The sequence below is a fragment of the Juglans microcarpa x Juglans regia genome, chromosome 2S (genome assembly GCF_004785595.1).
Source record: "Juglans microcarpa x Juglans regia isolate MS1-56 chromosome 2S, Jm3101_v1.0, whole genome shotgun sequence".
NCBI classification, from domain to species: domain Eukaryota; kingdom Viridiplantae; phylum Streptophyta; class Magnoliopsida; order Fagales; family Juglandaceae; genus Juglans; species Juglans microcarpa x Juglans regia.
This window is the reverse complement of record NC_054597.1, coordinates 6158426-6170940: the sequence shown is the minus strand read 5'-3', so window position 1 is coordinate 6170940 and position 12515 is coordinate 6158426. Positions and strand designations below refer to the sequence as shown.

Genomic DNA, 12515 nt, shown 5'->3' with positions numbered 1-12515 from the left:
ACGATGACGAATGGAGAATGTGGTGGATGTTAGGTACTTTGAAAGTTAGCAAACATGCATTTCATGATGAAGAATTCGTCGTCACATAAAGTTGTATTATTAATGCATACGCACTGCAAAAATCATTTATACATAGTCAATTAATTATTCATGATTATTCATGACGAGAATGTATAATCGTTTTAATTGTAAATGATTATAAATGATTATTTTTATTATAGCAACAGAAGAAGGAATTATATCTTGGCTTAGGCTCTAGTTCGCCTCCCATTCCAGCTCATCTAATTCGTATATGTATTTAATTAAGAGTTCTTTTTATAGGGGTTTTGATTTCTAATAAAGAGAAATGTTATATATCAGTTACTAATCATTCTTACACTTATATTTTTTTTTATTTTTTTTATAAAGTATAAAAGTATTTTTTATAAGATGTGAAGTAGTGAATGGTAACTGACGAGAATAATTTTTTTTTTACAAAACATCGACTTAACACTTTTTATTTTGTCTTGAGTTTGAATGGAAATTATTCAATTCACCAATAGGGAAAAGGGAAACTAAATCCGGTGGACTTTCCAAGGAGGAAGAGAAAAAAAATTATGGCACATTTAACTTTATTTTTTAAAATTACCCATGCATTAATTAAAATTAGATATATATAAGAGTAATCTGCAGATATGATCAGAAGCTTCAAACAAAAGCTCTAGCCTCATGCTATTACAATTACAATTACTATTAATTACCGCATGAAGGGCAATGCATGTTAACTGTACTTATAAAAAACTTACATATTCATGTAGGTTTCTCTTTTAATTTACACCACTTTCAATTAAAAAAAAACATTAGAAATGAAAAAAATTGTGAATATATAAGTTTTTTATAAGTTTTTTGTCAATACATTTAACATTTTTCAAATAAGAATGCCAATGGATTGATGTTTCCAGTCTATATTTATAGGCTATTAATTAAGGCAAGTAGAGGATCCATCATGGTTGATAAAAAGGACACTGCAAACGAGTGATTTTTTTTTTTTTCTTTTTGAAACCACGAGTGATGTTAATTTGATTTCACGACTTCCGAATTTTCAATAATATTTAAAGAAAGAAAATAAGTCAAATTAAACAGATCATATACGTACGGCGCCCTGTAGTAGTGGCTGATCATGCGGCCAAGAGATGGGATCGCAGATGGGACACATGATGATTCGAATTTGCCTTCATTTCCGTTTAACTTGTTGAACAAATAATTCACAGATTAATAAGTTTAATTGTGCTTTGTATAATGAGTTGAGATAGAAGATTTTAGATGAATTGTATAAAATATTATTAAAATATATTTTTTAATTTTTTATTATTTAGAGATTTATAAAAGTTAAATTATTTATTATATTTTATATATAAATTTAAAAAAATTATAATAATAAAATTAGATAAATTGATATCACTTTTTAATCTATAAATATTTTTCCTGACGGCCCAATTAAAAATATTCCACCGTCAGGAGTGTTTATGAATTTTTCTTGCCTTTTGTTTAATGCATGCTTTGATTATGTTTCCTATATATCTGTTGTAGTACGAGGACAAAAATTGACGTGGGCGCGCAGCTTTCTCCAGAAAAATTTATCCTTTAATTAAATTAATTAATTAATTAAGAGCAAACCTTAATTAGTGAAGTGAAGGTTGCTCTCACGCGCATGCGTGCACGCATAGCTATAGACATATATACATGAAGGTGGAGTCATTCACAATAATCAATAGTACTGCTTGATGATCAATTGGCATGGGAGCATGTTCATAATTTATGCACGGATGGTGATCTGATCATCACGTAGAATATGAATTCAGTTAAAAGGCTCGTTCCAATAGTAGTCTCTAGCTAGTTAATCTTTGGGCTCTTTTCTAACTTGTAAACTACTGGAATGTAAATATGATCTAGTATATTTATGTCGAATTATTTACGATGAAAATGATTATTAATTTGTGACGAGAATAAAGTACTCATTTTGATAAAATAAATAAATATTTTAATAATAAATAACTTGTAACAAATAAGCAGTTAAAATATATTTTTACCACGTGAGTCCTCTAAGAGATAAGCCAGAAAAAATACAAGGTTGAGAGATCAGTTAACATGATTCAGTTGAGGAGAACGATGAAACTGATCAGTTATTAATTTGCCTCATGATCATGACATGATTTGGCGTGGGGTTTATCGCGGCCTGCCAATTTGTTTCAGTAGTACTACTAGGCCAGGCCAGGCTGCAAACAAAAAGAAAGACCAGTTGTTTACAGATTAGTTCTCTAATTAATTCAGTAGTTTAATTTTATGAGTTAATATCGACTTCATCATCATGAGTCAATGAAAGCTAGCTGCTAGCTCTCGATCGGTAGATCTCTAGCCAAATATAATTGGAAGAAGTTTGTCTGTTGCATGTGTTGTGATGAATTATCTTCTCATTTAGCCGTACTTGCTATTTGAGTGATGATATTGCATTAATATGGCTTTCAATTTTCTACCACTTGTGTGATTGTATTTATACAACATAGCTATAGCCAGCCACCTGATTAATTGTTTTGCTTTAGCATTTGGGCATACTATTAATTAGCATAATTCCCTGATCTGTTAGGCCTAGTGCATGCTGCTTGTTTCATAATTCCAGAACATCTGAACTTGGATAAAGAAATTAATATTTTCTCTAGAATGATCTAAAGGCGCGCGGCCATTCCCTTTTGGAAAGATAAACAAATCAAGTATCCACTTCATTGCACATAATCTTGTTGGATATACGAGCTAGCTACAACGTATTAATTGGCAACACCTAATTGGTTTTTCACTAAGAGAACCAATGATCGAATCTCCTTAGTCCGCCATATAAAAAAAAACATTATTCCCACGACCAATTACGTGGCCGCTTTCCCTGCACATGAAATGCAGCAATAGAAGCAACAAAAATAAAAATGAAAAAGCTTTAGATTGAATTAGCATAACAAAAAAGTGCCCAATTAATATAATGGTTGAAACGTACTTACTTAATTACATGTGTAACTTCGATATATATATACCAAGTGGTGTCAGGGAATTTTTTTCCAAATGATAGAACAAGCAAGGTTGGTTTAAGCTTCAAGTTGTTTGGACTGAAACACATCTTTGGACACAAACACAATGTTTTCCCCATTTCAAAATTGGAACAATTCATCAGTGTAACGTCTGTATACATAAATCAGCTTAGCAAATCAGTAAATGCAGCACAAATAATTAATCTGAATCATTCTTTTAGAAGAGATAGGTGCCTTAATTCAACTATTCCAGGATAAAGAGTCTAGTACCTAGCTAGTCAGTTCATTGAGAGTTCAGGATCTAGGTATAAATTAACTAACTTCCAATATGTTTGCATGCATGAATAGCAGCCACTCTCAAGAATCGTAGCCGGCCATGTACTTACACTCGACAAACTTGAGACTTTTACCATTACACAAGAGGTACATGCAACAGTATTCCTCTATAACTAGTCTGTTATGTATAGGATTATCAATAGAACTAGCTAATTAGGATCATACATTCTTCAAGGTAAAGGACGATGTCCCGGAGTTCCCTTTTTATCTCATGCTCTTCCAAATCAATCCAATAGGAGAGTGAAGTATCTAGCAAATAAGTCAAATGAAACAGCCACCCAATTGCCTTGCTATAAGTAAGCAGGCTCCAGCATCATGATCTCAACCTGGCTTGCCCTGCCCAAATGCACTTGGTTCTGTTGACCAAGAAAAGGTACTACCGTATTATAACCACCCACTAATCGGACATATAAATGGAAAGTCTGCCACTGATGCCTTACAATTAATGCTTATTTTATGGGCACTGTTACCAGAGTATATATAGGATGGTTTTCCCAGTTCAAAATTTCAGTTTTTCCGGTCCCTTGCATATAAAAATCTCTGATCCGCTAAATGCAACGTCCTTGACAAGCTTTCTGTTCTGACTTGGTATAACTTGACAGCTTACCACATGTCTGCATGCAGATTTTCATCTACATCAATGTCTTGCAAATTAACCACAACGTACAACAATACCAGGAAGATATTTGAAGTAGAGGGGACAGATGTGATCCATCAATCTTCGTTAGATAATCATGTGTTTCCTCTCACATCTATCTAATAATGTTTTCCATCCATAAGCTGATCACATCCTTTTTTATAATTTAAAAACTATATATATAATTTCTTCCAAAGTTGAAGCCCATGCAACACTCATAATCAATGCTATTCTCATAGCTATATTAATTGAGCCATTGTAATTGACTACGGTGAAGTAAACTAGAGTTGGACAAATGGAGATATCTAAATTACTGAATTCTCATGCACAATGCCTAGCTAGCTTGCGCCTTAGCCCCTTATTGCCATCTCATTTAATGTTATCCATCTGATATAGATCGATGTAGAACACTGCAAATATAAATATTTACAAAGAGACTAAATTAAAGAACTAATTAATGAGACATCATTATGAGTTATTAGGCTTTACTCTAGCTTGTTGGTTGGTAATTGCTAATTAATAAGAGACTTTCGTAATCCAATATTTAGAATGCGTATAAGATCATATGCAGAAGAACGCATGTGTGATAATATTAGGCCGTCCAGAGACATGAGAGAGAGATTAATATAGGGACGAGGTTGCCGAAGTGATTGTCGATGAGGTGTACGAAGGCTTTTATATTTAAGACCCGGTTACAGTAGTATGTAATGGGTCCATAGCTCAGTGGTAGAGCATTTGACTGCAGATCAAGAGGTCACCGGTTCGAACCCGGTTGGGCCCTTAATTATACTTATTATTTTTTGATGTCTTTTCTTTTTAACCTTCTTGGCATTCAGTCAGAATCTTTAATCCAAAGCAGTTCAACATGAGCTAAAAGCTGGAAGCTGATGATGAAGATGGAAAGCCCGGTCGGACGATCCTGACTACTGAGGTCAAAAGGGGCAATATTCCCCACTCTGCAGGGACCCAATCCTGCATATAGATAGGGCTTATATATCATACAATATTATACACCTCCATATAATTAATGTCCTCCAATTCACGACACAAAGTTAATTATATAGTGTGTCTCTACAGCTCTCGATTGTAAGTTTAAACTTAGGAGAATCCGGTAAGATCATATATTAACATGCATAATCATGTCAAGAATATTCATGAAGATCAGCATGAACCATTGGGTGCATGAAAAACACTGCATCCTTGAATCATTCTGAATTTCTACTATTCCATTCACCTCTCTTAAGCAACTTTAGAGAGAGAGAGAGAGAAAAAAAGAGAAAAAAATCACGGTGTTACATGAACTATGATATATATATATATATATATATATATATATATATATATATATGCAGGGGCGGACCTCTATACAAGGTTGCCCCCAAAATTTTTTAAAAAAATTAATATGGTATATAAATAATTATAATTTTTGTTTCTATAATTGAAATTGTCCCCCCCCCCCCCCCCCCAACAACTTTTACTCAAATTGTCCCCCCCAACAAATACTCACATAGTTTTCACTCTAACTTTTCACTTTACCTGACACCCTTAGTCTAGACTCTAACAACTAACTTTTCAGTTTACCTGACACCCTTGAGTCTACAATACTCAAACACAGAAATACCATCACTCTAACTCTAGACTTTAGTAATCTGACATGCTACTAAGTTTAACTGAACACAATTTTAATTTGAACAATTCTGACAATGACAATTACACAAGCTACATAGCCTTTAGCGTGTGATTATTCTCACAATTACAATTTACACGATTAATCAATCCATCAATCCATCACCAATACGTCTCTCGTTCTCTACTGCATAACGTCTCTTTAAGTTTTCTTTTCATTCTATACAACACTAACATTAGAGCCAAAACACAGCTGCATGGACATAGTTTCCGGTTGATTTTCTCTTGAAGCAGTCTCCACTAGTAATACTAGATTCACAGTTCCGGGTATGTTAATCTAAACATGTATGGTGTACTAATGTACATTATTATTATTTACTTGCAAGAACAACTATATTTTATTTCATTTCATCTTCGTTATTAATTTCTAAATCCATGGATCTAGACGTTTATGAATCATGATGATTATAATTTATCTTAAGTCTGACTGCCTGAGCCATTGATGAGCCACATTTTCTTTTCTTTTTGTAATGGTCCTTAGCAAACTACGGAAATCCTAAGGAAAATTATCTTATAAGATGATTTATAGAAATGTATTTTTTGTATACAATTTTATGACATATGATTATTGTTTTTTATATAATCATGTGCAAAAAATACATATTACTTATACTCATACAGACCACACACTTTGTCAATCGCCCCCCCGAACAACAAATCCTAATTCTGCCCTAATATATACGTATGTATGTATGTATGTATGTATGTAGCATTAATATGCAACACCTTTTGATTCGGCAGAAGTAATTTGTCACTTGCATCAATATATATTTGGCTAGCCTCGAGAATTAACCAGGGTGAAATGTGTTGGGATTGGTTAAGCATTTTATAACTATCAACATTGAGAGTGAATATTGGGATAAGTTGAGATTCTGATATTAATTATATGCATGCATATGGGTCCTCCAATGAATGCATACTACATGCATAGTATGTGGGATGGGATTAGATTGGAATGTGTGTGTGTGCGCGATTGAGCTTTCACTGTAAGGATAATAATAATACTGCCAAGCGTAATTTAGTAAATTCACATTAGAAGCAAGCTGCACATGGCATTTCAAGTTGACTCATGACTTCATGGTATCCCACTAGCTACAAATGTGTAAACGCATATATAATAGTTTCCAGAAACAACTATACTTTCTTGTATTTATTCTATGAATCAAATCGTCATTTGATCTCCATTAATGTTTGTTTTTTACTCACTCTCTGCGTGCATAATTTCATCCAAGAACATGGAGCTAGAAGCTTTTTCTTTATCATCACAAGCCTGCAATAAAACTCGGTTTTGGGACTGTCAGCAGCCATGCATAGACATGAGTTCTTAGTGCAGATGGAGAGTTCCAAAGGGATCGCATTGATCTAATGTTCATCGATGGCGAAATCATCATGAATCTAGGGTTTTGGTTTCGTTCATTTCGCTTAATCCTTGGAACATGCGATCCCTTGGGAAGTTTCCATCAGTTAGATAGCCATGCATAGGCCCATAAGTTGCCATAATCACCCCAAAGTAAGTTGACAATATTTTTCTCATGTACTGTGTTTCTTGATCAAGAAGTTATGAATTTTATGGAATTTTTAATTAGTAAGTGGGTTCTTTTTTCTTTTCCTTCATTCTTTTTAAAGCCTATTATATATAGCATGCATTTCTTTTTTTTTTCTTTTTGTAATTGCAAGAAATGTCCTACTCAGTACTGTTATATGCAGATTTCCTTAAAAATTATATATATTTTTTAAGAGAGATTTATATATATGTGAAAAACTGGGTATAATTAATGGTTAATTATGATTTTTGTGGAAATCCAATGATCTTAATTATAAGCACGATTTAAAGTATGCATTCTCTTATGCTGGTTAATTCAAATACGTGTACACACACAGGTGTTCTTAAATTAGAAAAAAATCATATACTCTTAAAAGAAACTTCGATTGAAGAGACTCTCTCTCTCTCTCTCTCATGCACAGTATGTTAGTATTATTTAAATTAATGGACCTACACAGATTAGGAATTTCACAATGTATAATTGTCTAATATAAAGTTTGGATAATGTTTGTAAGGCCCAATAAATGTGATCAATAAAGTGACATAACTGGGCCAACACAGATCTCTTGAAACCCATGATTTTGGTCAGGTCATGAGCATAAAATGGTACAGGCCCAATTCATGTGTAGAGACCCATTAAAGACCTATGTAATTCCATTATTTTATGATGGACAAAACTGAAATTTTGGGTGCTATATAAGGTCATGGTCCCCATTCCAGATTCATTTTCTACTCTACACATTCCATCATTGTGAGTTTTTCTTTTAAAAATTGAATATTAGACGTGGAAGATCATACCAATGCGCTCTTCTATCCACTGGCTACATGTATGCACTCTTTATTATATTTTTACATGGGTTTGACGAAAGATATAAGTGTTATCGGATTTTATTTAAAATCAACAAGTGGTATCAAAGCAACTTGTCAGATCTGTGCGAAAATAAGGTTGTACTTGTAAAATATGTTTTTCGTATTTTGTAATTTTTTTTCACCACTACAATTCATACACTTTCGATTTTGGAGTTCTATGGTCGTCGCTTGTGTGTAGCCCACCGGAATTGTCAAAAACCATTACTTTTGGTGGCCAAAATTTTTTATTTTATTTTTTGTACTCTCAATATTTTGACTAAAATGGACTACATGAGACATAGGAGGACGCCGAAAATGTCCTCATCGGCGTCCCCTCATCCAAATCTGACGAAAAAATGGTCTCGTTGACAGGACCACTGGCCGAAATAGTACCTAGAATAGTGACGACGCCAAAATTCCTTTACTGCTACAGTGACTTGGGTCATAAAGATAAGAAACTTGTGTACGGTTTTGTTTTTAATTGGATCTGGTTTTTTTTTTTTTTTTTTTTTTAGTTCAAGTCTTGGACTTGGTTTAGATTGATCCAATTTATGGGTCCATTCCTATTATGAGTATAAGGTGAATTGGGTTTAATGAAGGATTGGGTTTAGTGTGTTAGTCTTATCCATGTTTTGGACCCTTGTCATAAGGCATTACTCTTAAAAACAAAAAATCTGTGGGCTGAATGGGCAAAGCCCATACGTATGGGATGAATCCCATTTGACTTTGATACACACCCATGACCTAGTTTGACCCGGTTTGACCCGAATTTGGATCCAAATCTTTGCCCGGATCCTACAAATTATAATAATATTAATTTTTATTAAAAGAAAGAAATGTCTCTACATTGTAGACATATTGTTTTATATTGTCTTATTTGCATGAAAAATTATTTTTGAGATATTTAATGGCAATTCATACATGTGACTTGGAGAAATTAAAATTATATGTCACCTAAGTGATCATTGTCAAAAAGTTTTCTCCTTAGTTATATAAAAGTTTAATGAGTTGCATCAAGTTACATCTATATTCATGCGAATGACAATCAACCCAAAGGAAGGTTGTTATTTGGCCAGATCATAGATGGTATAAGGTGATTATTTGTAAATTGCATATTTTTCTTTTTTAAAATAAGCCTATGCATTCAATAGTTGGCCCAAAGAAAGACTATTGTTTTGCTAGATTGTATAAATATTTTTGGATTAGCCTATGCATTCAATAATTGGCCCAAAGGAAGGTTATTATTCGGCCAGGCCAATTTTGCATTATTCATGATAACCAACAATATTGGGAGAGGCTCACATGCATGTTGTAGTTATTGTCCAAAGAATTGTTTGTTTATTTCTATTTCAAGATTAATGGGATGTTTATTTATTGTGAGTTTCTTTTGTTTTCTTATAGTAAATGCATCCTCGATATCTACCAATTTGAATAACATTCTAGTCCTTACTGAATCAAATTTTATAAAATAGAAAGAACATATTATTATTGTTCTTGGGTGTATGGATTTAAACTGTGTTTCGGGTTGATGAGCCTCCCAAACCTACTGATCAGAGTTCTGATGATCAAAGGACAACTTATGAAAGATGGGAGCGCTCTAATCGCATGAGTCTTATGATAATGAAGCATTCTATTATTGATTATTTTCTAGGTGCAATGCTTAAGGTGAAAAATGCCAAAAGGTGCCTGAGCCATATAGTAGACCGATTTGTTGCATCGAAAAAGGTAAAGACAAGTACGTTTCTTAGCAAACTTGTCTCAATGCGATATAATGGCAAAGGGAACTCTCACATGGCAGTTTTCCCTCATGGAAATCAAGGCACCAAGAAAAGAAAGAAAAATGATAAAGTTAAAGTAACTACGGATGCTGGGAATTCACAACCATTTGTGCAGCAAGAACATGATAAGGTTTTTGCTTGTTACTTTTGCGAAAATGATGGTATTCAGGATAGTGAGAGTTCACAACCCAAAAATATTGTATTTGATGAGGAACATATTGAAATACCTCTGAAAAATACTGAGGGCGATGAGATGGTCACACATGTCTTATTACATGATGCGGATGCGGATCATCATATCATTTCTGAGTTGCCTCTAACTAATACGGAAGAACCTGAGCACCCTCAACAAGATGTGTCATTAAGGAGATCAAATAGGGAGAAGAGATCAGCAATTTCATATGATTACATTGTTTATCTCCAAGAGCATGAGTTTGATATAGGATTGGAAGATGATCCAATTTCTTATAATCAAGCCAAACAAATTGCTAACTCCCAAAAGTGGATAGGTGCAATGCTAAATGAGCTAAAGTTTATGAAGAACAATGACGCTTAGGACCTTGTCAAATTACCTGATGGTATTAAACTAATTGGTTGTAAATGGGTCTTTAAAACCAATAAAGACTCTAAAGACAATGTCGAAAGGTATAAAACACATCTAGTTGCAAAAGGTTTTACTCAAAGGAAGGCATTGACTATAAAGAGACATTCTCTCCAGTTTTATCGAAAAACTCTTTTAGAATCATTATGGCACTTGTAACTCATTATGATTTAGAGTTTCATCAGATGGATGTAAAAACTGTTTTTTTTTTAATAGTGACATAGAGGAAACAATATATATGATGCAATCAGAGGGCTTTGAGAACAAAGAATCAAGTCATTTGGTTTGCAAATTAAAGAAATTCATATATGGTTTAAAGCAGACATCTCGCCAATGGTATTAAAAGTTTGATTGAGTAGTTTTCTGTTTTAGTTTTAATGAAAAAACCGTGGATCAATGTATTTATCATAAGATCAGTGAGAGAAAATTTATAATTTTGGTGTTATATGTCGATAACATTCTACTGGCAAATAGTGACATAGGCTTGTTACAGGAAACCAAGAAATTTCTTTCGAAACACTTTGAAATGAAAACTTGTTGGATTCTCAGAATCTGATTTTGTTAGTTGCCTCGATAGTAGGAGATCCACTTTAGGGTATGTTTTCAAGTTGGCCGGAGGAGCTGTGTCATGGAAAAATGTCAAACAAATGCTTATAGCTTCTTTTACCATGGAAGCAGAGTTTATTGCTTGCAATGAGACATCCAATCAAGTAATATGGTTGCGAAATTTTATCACTGGTCTTCAAGTCGTGGACCGTATTGAGAATCCACTAAAGATTTATTGTGATAATTAGGCTACTGAGTTATATTCTAAGAACGACAGGAGTTCGTCAAAATCTAAATACATTGACAAAAAAATTTTTGTCGTTAAAGAAAGGGTTTAGAATCATCATGTGTCAATTGAGTACATTAGTACAAATCTCATGGTTGTGGATCCGCTCACTAAGGGCTTGCCACCTAAAGTGTTTAAGGAGCATATAGCTCGTATGAGAATAGTTAGTTCTAGTGACATATTTTATTAAGTGAGAGTTTGTCTGTTATGTATTTGATTTATTTGACACTTATTATGACCGTGTTTTGGTTTATTGATGACTTTAATATTGCATTTCTTTAAAATTGTGGTAATACATAAGGCTTAAAAGAATGATGCAGGGACCAGTTGGAAATACACATGATAAATGATCACATTACATGAAATTTACATGCTACACATCCGTACTTGATCTATATTGTTGATGATGTTAGTGTTTGTGACCATGGATGGGTCCTGTCATGATAAATGTGACAATGATTGCCATGATCCTATACTAATATTATTTAATGAACCAGATTGTTTTGAGATGATATCCATAAAATCTGGCAATTGTAGTTTGAGCTCATAAAGTTTACAGCGTTTGATTTTTCATAAATCTATGTGGTTCAAGTGGGAGATTGTTAGCATTATTTAAATTAATGGACCTACATATATTAGGAATTTTACATTGTATAATTGTCTAATATAAATTTTGGATAATATTTGTAAGGCCCAATAAATATGAACAATAAAGTGACATAACTAGGCCAACACATCTCTTGAAGCCTGTGATTTTGGTCAAGTTTTGAGCATAAAATGGTACAGGCTCAATTTATGTGTAGAGACTCATTAAGGACCTATATAGTTTCATTGTATTATGATGCGCAAAACTGAAATTCTGGGTGTTATATAAGGTCATGGTCTCCATTCCAGATTCACTTTCTACTCTACACATCCCATCATTGTTAGTGTTTTTTTAGAAAGTGAATATTAGACATGGAAGATCATACTATTGCGCTCTTTTATGCAATGGCTACCGGTATGCACTCTTTATTATATTTCTACATGGGTTTGACAAGAGATCTAAGTGTTATCAAATTTTATTTAAAATCCAACACAATACTCTAGATCTCTCTATATGTCGATTCATCAATTAGTTTAACCATGCATAATCTGACTACTAATATTCTTTCATGTGCTTGTATTGATATACTATACTCATGAGTAATGTTAGATACA

At 33.3% G+C, this 12515-nt stretch overlaps 1 non-coding gene across 1 annotated transcript; it reads left to right on the top strand.

Moving 5' to 3' along the window:
• The first annotated feature begins 4735 nt into the window (after positions 1-4735).
• TRNAC-GCA lies at positions 4736-4807 on the top strand. The gene has a single exon. It is a non-coding gene; the product is annotated as a tRNA-Cys (tRNA).
• The last annotated feature ends 7708 nt before the right edge of the window (positions 4808-12515 follow it).